Below are 15,162 nucleotides of genomic sequence, written 5' to 3' on the forward strand. Positions count from 1 at the left end.
GGTTGTCAGGGGGTACATGGTGATGTCCCATTTCTGACTATTTCGTCATCCACCCCTTCTGAGGTTCCAGAGTTCTTGTCTGATTACCGGGATGTATTTGATGAGCCCAAGTCCGATAAACTACCTCCGCATAGGGATTGTGATTGTGCTATCGATTTGATTCCTGGTAGTAAATTCCCAAAAAGTCGACTGTTTAATTTATCTGTGCCTGAGCACGCCGCTATGCGGAGTTATGTGAAGGAGTCCTTGGAGAAAGGGCATATTCGCCCGTCATCGTCGCCATTAGGAGCAGGGTTCTTTTTTGTAGCCAAGAAGGATGGTTCACTGAGACCTTGTATAGATTACCGCCTTCTAAATAAGATCACGGTTAAATTTCAGTACCCCTTGCCGTTGTTATCTGATTTGTTTGCTCGGATTAAGGGGGCTAGTTGGTTTACCAAGATAGATCTTCGTGGTGCGTATAATCTTGTGCGTATTAAGCGAGGCGATGAATGGAAAACTGCATTTAATACGCCCGAGGGCCATTTTGAGTATCTAGTAATGCCATTCGGACTTGCCAATGCTCTATCAGTGTTTCTGTCCTTTATGCATGACATCTTCCGAGAGTACCTGGATAAATTCCTGATTGTGTACTTGGATGACATTTTGATCTTCTCGGATGATTGGGAGTCTCATGTGAAGCAGGTCAGAACGGTGTTTCAGGTCCTGCGTGCTAATTCTTTGTTTGTGAAGGGATCAAAGTGTCTCTTTGGTGTTCAGAAGGTTTCATTTTTGGGGTTCATCTTTTCCCCTTCTACTATCGAGATGGACCCTGTTAAGGTCCAAGCCATCCATGATTGGACTCAGCCGACATCTCTGAAAAGTCTGCAAAAGTTCCTGGGCTTTGCTAATTTTTATCGTCGCTTCATCTGCAATTTTTCTAGTATTGCTAAACCATTGACCGATTTGACCAAGAAGGGTGCTGATGTGGTCAATTGGTCTTCTGCTGCTGTGGAAGCTTTTCAAGAGTTGAAGCGTCGTTTTTCTTCTGCCCCTGTGTTGTGTCAACCAGATGTTTCGCTTCCGTTCCAGGTCGAGGTTGATGCTTCTGAGATTGGAGCAGGGGCTGTTTTGTCGCAGAGAAGTTCTGATTGCTCGGTGATGAAACCATGCGCCTTCTTTTCCAGGAAGTTTTCGCCTGCTGAGCGAAATTATGATGTGGGCAATCGAGAGTTGCTGGCCATGAAGTGGGCATTCGAGGAGTGGCGTCATTGGCTTGAAGGAGCTAAGCATCGCGTGGTGGTATTGACTGATCATAAGAACTTGACTTATCTCGAGTCTGCCAAGCGGTTGAATCCTAGACAGGCTCGTTGGTCGCTGTTTTTTGCCCGTTTTGACTTTGTGATTTCGTACCTTCCGGGCTCTAAAAATGTGAAGGCGGATGCTCTGTCTAGGAGTTTTGTGCCCAACTCTCCGGGTTTATCTGAGCCGGCGGGTATCCTCAAAGAGGGAGTAATTGTGTCTGCCATCTCCCCTGATTTGCGGCGGGTGCTGCAAAAATTTCAGGCTAATAAACCTGATCGTTGCCCAGCGGAGAAACTGTTTGTCCCTGATAGGTGGACGAATAAAGTTATCTCTGAGGTTCATTGTTCGGTGTTGGCTGGTCATCCTGGAATCTTTGGTACCAGAGAGTTAGTGGCTAGATCCTTTTGGTGGCCATCTCTGTCGCGGGATGTGCGTACTTTTGTGCAGTCCTGTGGGATTTGTGCTCGGGCTAAGCCCTGCTGTTCTCATGCCAGTGGGTTGCTTTTGCCCTTGCCGGTCCCGAAGAGGCCTTGGACACATATCTCTGTGGATTTTATTTCAGATCTTCCCGTCTCTCAAAAGATGTCAGTAATTTGGGTGGTCTGTGATCGCTTCTCTAAGATGGTCCATTTGGTACCCTTGTCTAAATTACCTTCCTCCTCTGATTTGGTGCCATTGTTCTTCCAGCATGTGGTTTGTTTACATGGCATTCCAGAGAATATCGTTTCTGACAGAGGTTCCCAGTTTGTTTCGAGGTTTTGGCGAGCCTTTTGTGGTAGGATGGGCATTGACTTGTCTTTTTCCTCGGCTTTCCATCCTCAGACTAATGGCCAGACCGAACGAACCAATCAGACCTTGGAAACATATCTGAGATGCTTTGTTTCTGCTGATCAGGATGACTGGGTGTCCTTTTTGCCTTTGGCTGAGTTCGCCTTTAATAATCGGGCCAGCTCGGCTACTTTGGTTTCGCCCTTTTTTCTGCAACTCTGGGTTCCATTCTCGTTTCTCTTCAGGGCAGGTTGAGTCTTCGGACTGTCCTGGTGTGGATACTGTGGTGGACAGGTTGCAGCAGATTTGGACTCATGTAGTGGACAATTTGACCTTGTCCCAGGAGAAGGCTCAACGTTTCGTTAATCGCAGACGCTGTGTGGGTCCCCGACTTCGTGTTGGGGATTTGGTTTGGTTATCTTCTTGTCATATTCCTATGAAGGTTTCCTCTCCTAAGTTTAAACCTCGTTTCATTGGTCCGTATAGGATTTCTGAAGTTCTTAATCCTGTGTCTTTTCGTCTGACCCTTCCAGATTCTTTTTCCATACATAACGTATTCTGTTATGAAAGGCAATTCAGTACCACAATGGACATAGCGGTCAGAGCACATACAGTGATCTGACAATAACCCAAAATCATAGAACGAGCTCTGAGACGTGGGAACTCTGCAGACCGCAATCCCTAATCCTCTCCAAACAACACTAGAGGCAGCCGTGGATTGCGCCTAACTCTGCCTATGCAACTCGGCACAGCCTGAGAAACCAACTAGCCTGAAGATAGAAAATAAGCCTACCTTGCCTCAGAGAAATCCCCCAAAGGAAAAGGCAGCCCCCCACATATAATGACTGTGAGTTAAGATGAAAAGACAAACGTAGAGATTAAATAGATTCAGCAAAGTGAGGCCCGACTTTCTTAACAGAGCGAGGACAGAAAAGGTAACTTTGCGGTCTACACAAAACCCTAAAGAAAACCACGCAAAGGGGGCAAAAGGACCCTCCGTACCGAACTAACGGCACGGAGGTACACCCTTTGCGTCCCAGAGCTTCCAGCAAAAAATTAGACAAGCTGGACAGAAAAAATAGCAAACAAATAGCAAAGAAGAACTTAGCTATGCAGAGCAGCAGGCCACAGGAATGATCCAGGGAAATGCAAGTCCAACACTGGAACATTGACAGGAAGCCAGGATCAAAGCATTAGGTGGAGTTAAGTAGAGAAGCACCTAACGACCTCACCAGATCACCTGAGGGAGGAAACTCAGAAGCCGCAGTACCACTTCCCTCCACCAACAGAAGCTCACAGAGAGAATCAGCCGAAGTACCACTTGTGACCACAGGAGGGAGCTTTGCCACAGAATTCACAACAGTATTCCATAGGTCATTGTTGCGGAGATACGTGGCACCTATGGTTCCATCTGTTGATCCTTCTGCCCCGGTTTTGGTGGAGGGGGAGTTGGAGTATATTGTGGAGAAGATTTTGGATTCTCGTGTTTCAAGACGGAAACTCCAGTATCTGGTTAAGTGGAAGGGTTATGCTCAGGAAGATAATTCCTGGGTCTTTGCCTCTGATGTCCATGCTCCCGATCTTGTTTGTGCCTTTCATATGGCTCATCCTGGTCGTCCTGGGGGCTCTGGTGAGGGTTCGGTGACCCCTCCTCAAGGGGGGGGGGGTACTGTTGTGAATTCTGTGGCAGAGCTCCCTCCTGTGGTCACAAATGGTACTTCGGCTGATTCTCTCTGTGAGCTTCCGTTGGTGGAGGAAAGTGGTACTGCGGCTTCTGAGTTTCCTTCCTCAGGTGATGTGGTGAAGTCGTTAGGTGCTGCTCTATTTAACTCCACCTAGTGCTTTGATCCTGGCCTCCAGTCAATGTTCTAGTATTGGACCTGTTTCCTCCTGGATCGTTCCTGTGGCCTGCTGCTCTGCATAGCTAAGTTCCACTTTGCTATTTTGTTTGCTGTTTTTTTTCTGTACAGCTTGTCTATTTGTTTTTTCCTGCTTGCTGGAAGCTCTGGGACGCAGAGGGTGTACCTCCGTGCCGTTAGTTCGGTACGGAGGGTCTTTTTGCCCCCTTTGCGTGGTTTTTGTAGGGTTTTGTGTTGACCGCAAAGTTACCTTTCCTATCCTCGCTCTGTTCAGAAAGTCGGGCCTCACTTTGCTAAATCTATTTCATCTCTACGTTTGTCTTTTCATCTTAACTCACAGTCATTATATGTGGGGGCTGCCTTTTCCTTTGGGGTATTTCTCTGAGGCAAGGTAGGCTTATTTTCTATCTTCAGGCTAGCTAGTTTCTCAGGCTGTGCCGAGTTGCATAGGGAGCGTTAGGCGCAATCCACGGCTGCCTCTAGTGTGGTTGGAGAGGATTAGGGATTGCGGTCAGCAGAGTTCCCATGTCTCAGAGCTCGTTCTATGTTTTTGGGTTATTGTCAGGTCACTGTATGTGCTCTGACCTCTATGTCCATTGTGGTACTGAATTACCTTATCATAACAGGCGGCGCCCAGGGAGAAGACGGCCGGACGGACACCGGGAGGCCGGGTAAGTATAAGGGGGGGAGATGAGGGCACGGGGGGGCGTCGGAGCACGGGGGGTGGCATCGGAGCATGGGGGGGTGGGATTGGGGCACGGGGGGGGGCAGCCACACTGCAGCGGTTCTGCACCACAAACCGCAGAAAACCCGCAGATATTTTTTTCATCTGCGGGTTTTACTGCGGGTTTGACCTCACAATGGAGGTCAATGGGTGCAGAACCGCTGCAGTTCCGCAAAAAGAAGTGACATGGTACTTCTTTTTTACCGCGGCTATTCAGCGCGGCTTTTTTCGCGATTTTCCGCAATGTGGGCACAGCAGTTCCTGTTTTCCATAGGGTACATTCTAATGTACCCTGCATGGAAAACAGCTGCGGACCCGCAGCGGGAAAATTGCGGCGTTTCCGCATTAAAAAAAGGATGGTGTGAACATGGCCTAAAACGTAACTCCTTCCTTTCCGAGGCCTGCTGTGCACCCAAGCAGTTTTCCTCCACATATGGGGTATTGGTGTACTCAGGAGAAATTGCACAACAAAATTGGCGGTCCATTTTCTCCTGTTACCCTTGTGAAATTTTTGTGGTTAAAATGTGATTTTGTATTTTTATAGCTCTATGTTATAAACTTGTGTCAAGCACCTTGGGGTTCAAGGTGCACTGCTCACCAGACATCTTGATACATTCCTTAAGGGGTCTAGTTTCCAAAATGGGGTAACTTATGGGGGGGTTCTACTGTTAAGGCACATCAGGGGCTCTCCAAACGCAGCATGGGGTCTGGTCTCGATTTCAGCCATTTTTGCGTCCAAAATGTCAAACGGTGCTTCCCTTCCGAGATCTGCTGTGAGCCCAAATAGTAACATTCCCCCACATATGGGGTATCGGCGTACTCAGGAGAAACTGCACAACAAATTTTGGGGTCCATTTTCTCCTTTTACCCTTATGAAAATAAAAACATTGGAGCTAAAATAAAATTTTTGTGGGGAAAATGTGATTTTATATTTTCACAGCTCTACATTATAAACTTCTATGAAGCAACTGGGGGTTCAAGATGCTCACCACACATCTATATTCCTTAAGGCCGGGGTCACACTTGCAAATGTAATGCGAGAAACACGCACGAGTCTCTCGCATCAATAACTGCCGCTGGCACTCGGGACCGGAGTGTGTGACTGCATAGAAATACATGCAGCCGCACACTCCAGTTCCGAGTGCAGGCCGCAGTGCCGAGTATTGATGCGAGACTCGCAAGAGTTTCTCGCATTGCAGTTGCAAGTGTGACCCTGGCCTAAGGGCTCTAGTTTCCAAAATGGGGTCACTTGTGTTTTTTTTCCAAAGTTTAGGCACATCAGAGGCTCTCCAAATGCGACACAGCAGTCGCTCTCGATTCCAGACATTTTCATGTTCAAAAAGTCAAACTTCCCTTCCGCGATCTGCCACGCAAACAGTGGATTTCCCCCACATATGTGGCATCAGCATGCTTAGGAGAAATTTCACAACAATTTTTAGGGTCCATTTTCCCCTATTAGCCTTGTGAAAATAATAACTTTGGAGCTAAAGTCAAGTTTTTGTAAAAAAAAGTTAAATGTTTTTTTATCTTTCAAATTCTTTCAAATTTTCTTTAGTTCCTGTGAAACACCTGAAGGGTTAATACAATTCTTGAATGTGGTTTTAAGTACTTTGAGGAGTGCAATTTTTAGAATGGTGTCACTTTTGCAAAATTGCTGTCATATAAGTCCCCCAAAGTCATTATTTTGTGTAACATAACTCTCTCATTTAAGGGCACAAAAACTTAAAAGCTTAAAAATTGCAACATTTTCTAGATTTCTGTGAAAATTTAATTTTTTTCATAAATAAATGCAAGTCATATCGAAAAAATGTTGCCAGTATCGTGAAGTACAATATTTCACGAATAAACATTCTCAGAATCAGTGGGATCTGTAGAAGCATTCCAGAGTTATTGCCAAATAAAGTGAAGATGGTCAGAATTGTAAAATTTGGCTGTCATGAAGGTCAACATTGGCTCAGTCACTAAGGGGTTAATCAACAGATACATAGTTACATAGTTATTAAGGTTGAAGGAAGACTTTAAGTCCATCTAGTTCAACCCATAGCCTAACCTAACTTGCCCTAACATGTTGATCCAGAGGAAGGCAAAAAAAAACCATGTGGCAAAGAGTAAGCTCCACCTTGGGGAAAAAAATTCCTTCCCGACTCCACATACGGCAATCAGACTAGTTCCCTGGATCAACGCCCTATCAATGAATCTAGTGTATATACCCTGTAACATTATACTTTTCCAGAAATGTATCCAGTCCCCTCTTAAATTTAAGTAATGAATCACTCATTACAACATCATACGGCAGAGAGTTCCATAGTCTCACTGCTCTTACAGTAAAGAATCCGCGCCTGTTATTATGCTTAAACCTTTTTTCCTCCAAACGTAGAGGATGCCCCCTTGTCCCTGTTTCAGGTCTATGATTAAAAAGATCATCAGAAAGGTCTTTGTACTGTCCCCTCATATATTTATACATTAACATAAGATCACCCCTTAGTCTTCGTTTTTCCAAACTAAATAGCCCCAAGTGTAATAACCTATCTTGGTATTGCAGACCCCCCAGTCCTCTAATAACCTTGGTCGCTCTTCTCTGCACCCGCTCCAGTTCAGCTATGTCTTTCTTATACACCGGAAACCAGAACTGTACACAGTATTCTAAGTGTGGTCGAACAAGTGACTTGTATAGAGGTAAAATTATGTTCTCCTCATGAGCATCTATGCCTCTTTTAATGCATCCCATTATTTTATTTGCCTTTGTAGCAGCTGCCTGACACTGGCCACTGAATATGAGTTTGTCATCCACCCATACACCCAGGTCTTTTTCATTGACGGTTTTGCCCAGAGTTTTAGAATTAAGCACATAATTATACATCTTATTACTTCTACCCAAGTGCATTACCTTACATTTATCCCCATTAAAGCTCATTTGCCATTTATCAGCCCAAGGTTCTAGTTTACATAAATCATCCTGTAATATAAAATTGTCCTCCTCTGTATTGATTACCCTGCAGAGTTTAGTGTCATCTGCAAATATTGAAATTCTACTCTGAATGCCCCCTACAAGGTCATTAATAAATATGTTAAAAAGAAGAGGGCCCAATACTGACCCCTGTGGTACCCCACTGCTAACCGCTACCCAGTCCGAGTGTGCTCCATTAATAACCACCCTTTGTTTCCTATCCCTGAGCCAGCTCTCAACCCACTTACACATATTTTCCCCTATTCCCATTATTCTCATTTTATGTATCAACCTTTTGTGTGGCACCGTATCAAAAGCTTTTGAAAAGTCCATATACACTACATCTACTGGGTTCCTTTGGTCCAGTCCGGAACTTACCTCTTCATAGAAACTGATCAAATTAGTCTGACATGAACGGTCCCTAGTAAACCCGTGCTGATACTGGGTCATGAGGTTATTCCTCTTCAGATACTGCAGTATATCATCCCTTAGGATGCCCTCCAGGATTTTACCCACAGTAGAGGTTAAGCTTACTGGCCTATTGTTTCCAAGTTCAGTTTTTGTTCCCTTTTTGAATATTGGCACCACATTTGCTATACGCCAGTCCTGTGGTACAGACCCTGTTATTATGGAGTCTTTAAAGATTAAAAATAATGGTCTATCAATGACTGTACTTAATTCCTGCAGTACTCGATGGTGTATCCCATCCGGGCCCGGAGATTTGTCAATTTTAGTGATTTTTAGTGATCTTGGAATAAAAATAAGCACCACAATTGGGTGTGTTTAAAATAATATTCCCCTGCTGAGATAATCTTATAAATGTGTCCCTGCTGTGTACTGTGTAATGGCTGTGTCTGATCGTGCAGGAACATGGTCTGATCATACTACAGCTCCTAAGCACGGGAGGATGCAAAAGAGAGTATACAGACATTATAGCATGGGATCACAGCTGATTATTTTTGTGAGTAAAACATTTCATTGCCTGTCTTTAAACCATATTGTACCTCAAAGAATCAGCTGTGATCCCATGCTGTAATGTCTGTATAGTCTTTTGCTTCCTCCCCTGGCCAGTAGCTGTGGTATATCTGACCTGTTCCTGCACATAATCTTATACAGTTAGGGCCAGAAATATTTGGACAGTGACACAATTTTCACGAGTTGGGCTCTGCATGCCACCACATTGGATTTGAAATGAAACCTCTACAACAGAATTCAAGTGCAGATTGTAACGTTTAATTTGAAGGGTTGAACAAAAATATCTGATAGAAAATGTAGGAATTGTACACATTTCTTTACAAACACTCCACATTTTAGGAGGTCAAAAGTAATTGGAAAAATAAACATAACCCAAACAAAATATTTTTATTTTCAATATTTTGTTGCAAATCCTTTGGAGGCAATCACTGCCTTAAGTCTGGAACCCATGGACATCACCAAACGCTGGGTTTCCTCCTTCTTAATGCTTTGCCAGGCCTTTACAGCCGCAGCCTTCAGGTCTTGCTTGTTTGTGGGTCTTTCCGTCTTAAGTCTGGATTTGAGCAAGTGAAATGCATGTTCAATTGGGTTTAGATCTGGAGATTGACTTGGCTATTGCAGAATGTTTCACTTTTTGGCACTCATGAACTCCTGGGTAGCTTTGGCTGTATGCTTGGGGTCATTGTCCATCTGTACTATGAAGCGCCGTCCAATCAACTTTGCAGCATTTGGCTGAATCTGGGCTGAAAGTATATCCCGGTACACTTCAGAATTCATCCGGCTACTCTTGTCTGCTCTTATGTCATCAATAAACACAAGTGACCCAGTGCCATTGAAAGCCATGCATGCCCATGCCATCACGTTGCCTCCACCATGTTTTACAGAGGATGTGGTGTGCCTTGGATCATGTGCCGTTCCCTTTCTTCTCCAAACTTTTTTCTTCCCATCATTCTGGTACAGGTTGATCTTTGTCTCATCTGTCCATAGAATACTTTTCCAGAACTGAGCTGGCTTCTTGAGGTGTTTTTCTGCAAATTTAACTCTGGCCTGTCTATTTTTGGTATTGATGAATGGTTTGCATCTAGATGTGAACCCTTTGTATTTACTGTCATGGAGTCTTCTCTTTACTGTTGACTTAGAGACAGATACACCTACTTCACTGAGAGTGTTCTGGACTTCAGTTGATGTTGTGAACGGGTTCTTCTTCACCAAATTAAGTATGCGGCGATCATCCACCACTGTTGTCATCCGTGGACGCCCAGGCCTTTTTGAGTTCCCAAGCTCACCAGTCAATTCCTTTTTTCTCAGAATGCACCCAACTGTTGATTTTGCTACTCCAAGCATGTCTGCTATCTCTCTGATGGATTTTTTCTTTTTTTTCAGCCTCAGGATGTTCTGCTTCACCTCAATTGAGAGTTCCTTTGACCGCATGTTGTCTGCTCACAGCAACAGCTTCCAAATGCAAAACCACACACCTGGAATCCACCCCTGACCTTTTAACTACTTCATTGATTACAGGTTAACGAGGGAGACGCCTTCAGAGTTAATTGCAGCCCTTAGAGTCCATTGTCCAATTACTTTTGGTCCCTTGAAAAAGAGGACGCTATGCATTACAGAGCTATGATTCCTAAACCCTTTCTCCGATTTGGATGTGGAAACTATCATATTGCAGCTGGGAGTGTGCACTTTCAGCCCATATTACATATATAATTGTATTTCTGAACATGTTTTTGTAAACAGCTAAAATAACAAAACTTGTGTCACTGTCCAAATATTTCTGGCCCTAACTGTACATGTGCCCAAGTGTAATGAATGACAGTAAAGGAACATTTGTTTAAAAAAATATCCAATTGTGGAGTTTATTTTCATTTCAAGATCTGTTTGTGAAAATATACTTTTGTTAGTGACATAAGCCCTTTAAGGCAGAAAGACCCACAAACAACTAAAATCAGATGTAGTAACAGTCTGGCAAAGCATCACAAAGGAGGAAACCGAGTGTTTGGTGATGTCCATAGCTTCCAGACTTCAGGCAGTTATTGCTTGCAAAAGATTCTCTACAAAGTATTAAAAATACAAAACCCAAGACAGATACAAAATGAACATATAACCTGCTGCAAGTAAATAAGTAAAAGGAATAGTGCATACAAACAACATAGGGTACTTCGTAAAGTGTTTGATTAAAAAAAAAAAGCATAAAAGCCATCTCACCAGCATCAAGGTGGTCAAATAGGAAGCTACAATGGCATCTAAAATTTTGTGAAACCCTGGTCAGAATTAGTGTTATTGTGTACAGTTAAGCAAGTTGAAGATGAAATGATCTCTAAAATGAAAAAAGTTAAGGAAAATATGGTGATACAGAAGTTTGGGCACCCTGCATGGTTAGTACCTAGTAGCATTCCCTTTTGAAAGTATCACAGCTTGTAAATGCATTTTATAGCCAGCCAAGAGTCTTTCATTTTTTCTTTGATGGATTCTTCCTTGGAAAATTCTTCTAGTTCTGTGAGATACCTGGGTCGTCTTGCATGCACTGCTATTTTGAGGTCTAGCCACAGATTTTCAATGATGTTCAGATCAGGGGACGATGAGGGCCATTGTAAAACCTTCAGCTTGCGACTTTTCAGGTAGTCTATTGGGGATTTTGACGCGTGTTTAGGATCATTATCCATTTGTAGAAACCATCTTTTTTTCAATTTAAGCTTTTTTACAGATGGTGTAAAATTTTTGAAATTTCATTGAATCCATTCTTCTTTCTACCTGTGAAATGCTCCTCGTGCCATTGTCTGCAACACAACACAACACAACGCACGATTGATCCACCCCCATGCTTAATGGTTGGCGAGATGTTCTTTTCCTGAAATTCTGTGCTCTTTTTTCTCCACATATACCTTTGATCATTGTGGCCAAATAGTTCTATTTTAACCTCACTGGTCCACAGTAGAGATGATTGAACTTTTCAAGGTTCAGTTCGCCGAACGTTTAGATATTCACCGAACACGTTCACCAAATGGAACGTACCTGAACCCCATTAGATTCAATGGGAGGCCAAGCCAAAGGTATACACAACACCTTAAGGGGTGACAAAAAGCTTCCCAAACAGCTAAAATTAGGGACAGACACCATAAAAAGTGGCATCAATTGAGCCACAGTAGAAATTTGCAAATGGCCGAGCAGCAGTCAGCCATGTCCATGCATGAGGTATCAGGGTCTGGGCCAGCATTTACAGCTTGGAACTGAAAATTCAATGAGGACCTGGTGGTTAAGGCCTCTTTCACACTTCCGTTTTTTGCCATCCATCGCAATCCGTCAGTTTGGTAAAAAAACGGATCATAAAAATGTGCCCGCAGGATGCGTTTTTTTGCCATAGACTTTTATTGATGACGGATTGCGACGGATGGCCACACGTCGCATCCGTCGTGCAACGGATCCGTCGTGTTTTTGCGGTCCGTCGTGACAAAAAAACATTCAAGGGAACATTTTTTCGTCTGTCGGATTCGCCATTTCCGACCGCGCATGTTCGGCTGGAACTCCGCCCCCTCTTCCCCGGACTTCATAATGAGCAGCGAATGCGTCGGAAAACTGCATCCGCTGCCCACATTGTGCACAACATCCGTCGGGCCGACGGTTTGCGACGGCCCCGTACCGACGGAAATGTGAAAGAGGCCTAAGGGAGCGGTGTAAGACTTTTTAGCTGGGAACCCAGCTACCTCATGCAACAACTCCAATTTTTTTTTATCCAGCCACACTCAGATGGCACAAACGAAAGTGCAGGCCTGCCTGTCTGGGAGTTCTACTTACACAAGCAACCCACCAGTTGGGAGACTCAACTTGAAGTCTCCACATTTCCAAAAATTATCACACACCACTAAAGTGGCATCGATTTCCACATAGTAGAAATATTATTAACTCGATGGAGGACCGATGCTATTGCATCGGGAGGGCAGAAATGTCACGATGGGGGCAGGCTTTGCAGCGTTGAGAACCTCCCCCCCCCCCATGTGCTCATCCACCTATCCACTCTCTCTGTCTTGTGCTGACTTCTCCCGTCTGTGCTCTTCTTTGACCTTTCTACCCACTGTGTAATCCCCCTTGTCTGCTGTCGCTCTCCTTCCTGTGCTGAGTTCTCCCCTCATGTGCTGTCCCATTTGAGCTGTCTCCTGCCTGTGCGGTCTCTCACCCCTGTGCGCTTTCTCTGTCCCCCATTGCGGTCTTCTCCTCTCATCTCTTCTTTGACCTGTGTACCCCATGTGCTCGCCCCCACTGTGCTGTCTTCTTCCCTCATGGGTTCTCTTGTTTGAGCTGTCTCCCCCCTGTGTGTCCTCTTTCCTATGTGCACTCACCCCTCCCCCTGTTAAAATGATAGCAAAGTAGGTAAAGGCCATCTTTGTGCGGACAGATAGCAGCGGTCAAATTAAAATTGTGCATGTGCTCCTCCTGTTCAAAGATGGCGGCGGTCATTGAATCATTCGGCTGATCCTGGCGGCGGCGTGTTCATGACGGTGTTCCGCTGGTGGTACTGTGCAAGAGGCTGCGTACGGCGTAAACAGTGTGTGTGGTGTGTACGGCATATACAGTGTGTGTGTGTGGTGCGTACGCTGTATACATTTAAAGGGTGTGTGTCGGTGTTCCGCTGGCGGTACCGCGAAGAGGCTAGTACCACCAGCAGTTTCCATATTGAGACACCCATCACTTGGAATTCTGGGATCCGGACACATCTGGATGGAACAGGATGTGAAGACATTACAAGGTAAGTATATATTAAGATAAACCATTGCAATGCGGGAGCAGAGGCCTAACGATCAGGCTGCTGAAAGTCAAAGTCCCATAGTGGGAAAAAGTAAAAAAAAAGTTTAAAACAAAGTAAAAAAAAAATCTAATCTTTTTTTTTTAAAAAAATCAGAAGATGATAAAAAATAAAAATATATTGTTTAAATTTCTATTTTTATGTTATTAAAAATGTACACACTTGGTATTGCAGCGTCAGGAACAACCTGCCCCATAAAACTGTCAAACTAGTTAACTCCTACAGTGAAAAGCGTAAAAAAAAAGTCCAAAAAAAGATGCTTTATCATCATATTGCTGAACAAAGGTATAAAACGCAATAAAAAAAAGAATGTAAATAAAAATTGTATCACTGAAAATGTCTCCATGAGTTAAAAAAATAAAAAAGTTATAGCTCTCAGAATAAAGCCATGCAAAAATATTTTTACTGTGTAAAAGCAGCAAAACATAAAAAGACTATATAATAATTGTCTAAGCCTTAGACTCTAAGGGGTACTTTCGTCTGTTCCTCTGTAATGGAAATCCCGTGTCGCTGATTGGTCGCGATTAAAAAATGTCATGTGCCTGAAAATGAGACCACTAAAAAGGTTAACATGTCTCACAATATTGCTGTAATCACCCCAACCCGAATAATAGTGTCACCTAATCACTTATACATGAGGAACAGCGTAAAAAATAAATAAAACCAATTCTTCACATGCTGTTGATTTTTTGATTCCGCCTCCTAAAGATTGTAGTAAGGCTCGACACTTATCCTGTGCTCTGCGCTGAGCGCTTACACTGGGGTTCCGTGCAAATCTCTGAAATACGTGATTCAGATGGAACCCCAGGTGGAAGATTCCCTATATGTGCACTTTTGAAAAGGATACCGCTGAACAGAGGCCAGACGAAGTCCAGAGTAACTCTGCTGCCTCATTATAGTGAATGGATCCCTCGGGAGTTTCACCTGAATCCCGCCACTTGGAGATTTTGATGGAAACTCCAAAGTAAGTGCTCAGCATAGAGCGCTGGATAAATGTGATCCCAAACGTTATGAAAAAAGTTCCCAATAAAAGCTTCAACTCAATCCACAAAAAAGGCAAGTCCCCACTCAGGTCTGTCATCTGTTAACAGAAATATAGGGGGCTTCCACGTTACTGGTAGCAGAAAGGCTCAGGAAAAGCTAAATGGCTCCTCGCTCCCCAAAAGAAATTAAGCAAATTCTCCATTCCCAAATCCAAATGCCCCCTCGCTTCTGAGCCCCACAGTGTACCTAAACCACATATAGCACCCACATGTCTGGCATTTCTATAGTGATGAGAGCCCGCCTAACTTACAGGTGCATGTCTGCAGAAGCACAGGCTGGGCACTAAAATGCACTGGTCACTACAATAGCAGTTTGCAATTTACTCAGTAATATGCACTTCTGCTTGTTTCTGGAAAACACCCATGGAGTCAAAATAGACACCTGTAGATAAATTCCCAAAGGGGTATAATTTCCAAATTGGGTTCACTTGAGGGGTGATTCTGCTCTTCTAGCCATTAGGGGCTCTGAATATGGAGTCCGCAAGCTATTCTAGGAAAATCTGTGCTCCTGGAGGCAAATAGAGCTCTGTCCCTCCCGAGTCTCTCCGTATAGATAAGCAGCACTGTACGACCATATATAGGGTATTTCTACACTCAGCAGGAATTGTGGGACAAATTTTGGTGCCATTTTTACCCATTTCTCCTTGTAAAAATATAAAATCTGACGCTACATTTTTTTTCTGGTAGAAATTATTTATTCTTCAGTGCGAAATGGTATAAAATTCTGTGACGTCAATATGAGCAGCACCCCTAGATGAATC

This window comes from Ranitomeya imitator, chromosome 4, assembly GCF_032444005.1.
Source record: "Ranitomeya imitator isolate aRanImi1 chromosome 4, aRanImi1.pri, whole genome shotgun sequence".
In the NCBI taxonomy this organism is placed as follows: domain Eukaryota; kingdom Metazoa; phylum Chordata; class Amphibia; order Anura; family Dendrobatidae; genus Ranitomeya; species Ranitomeya imitator.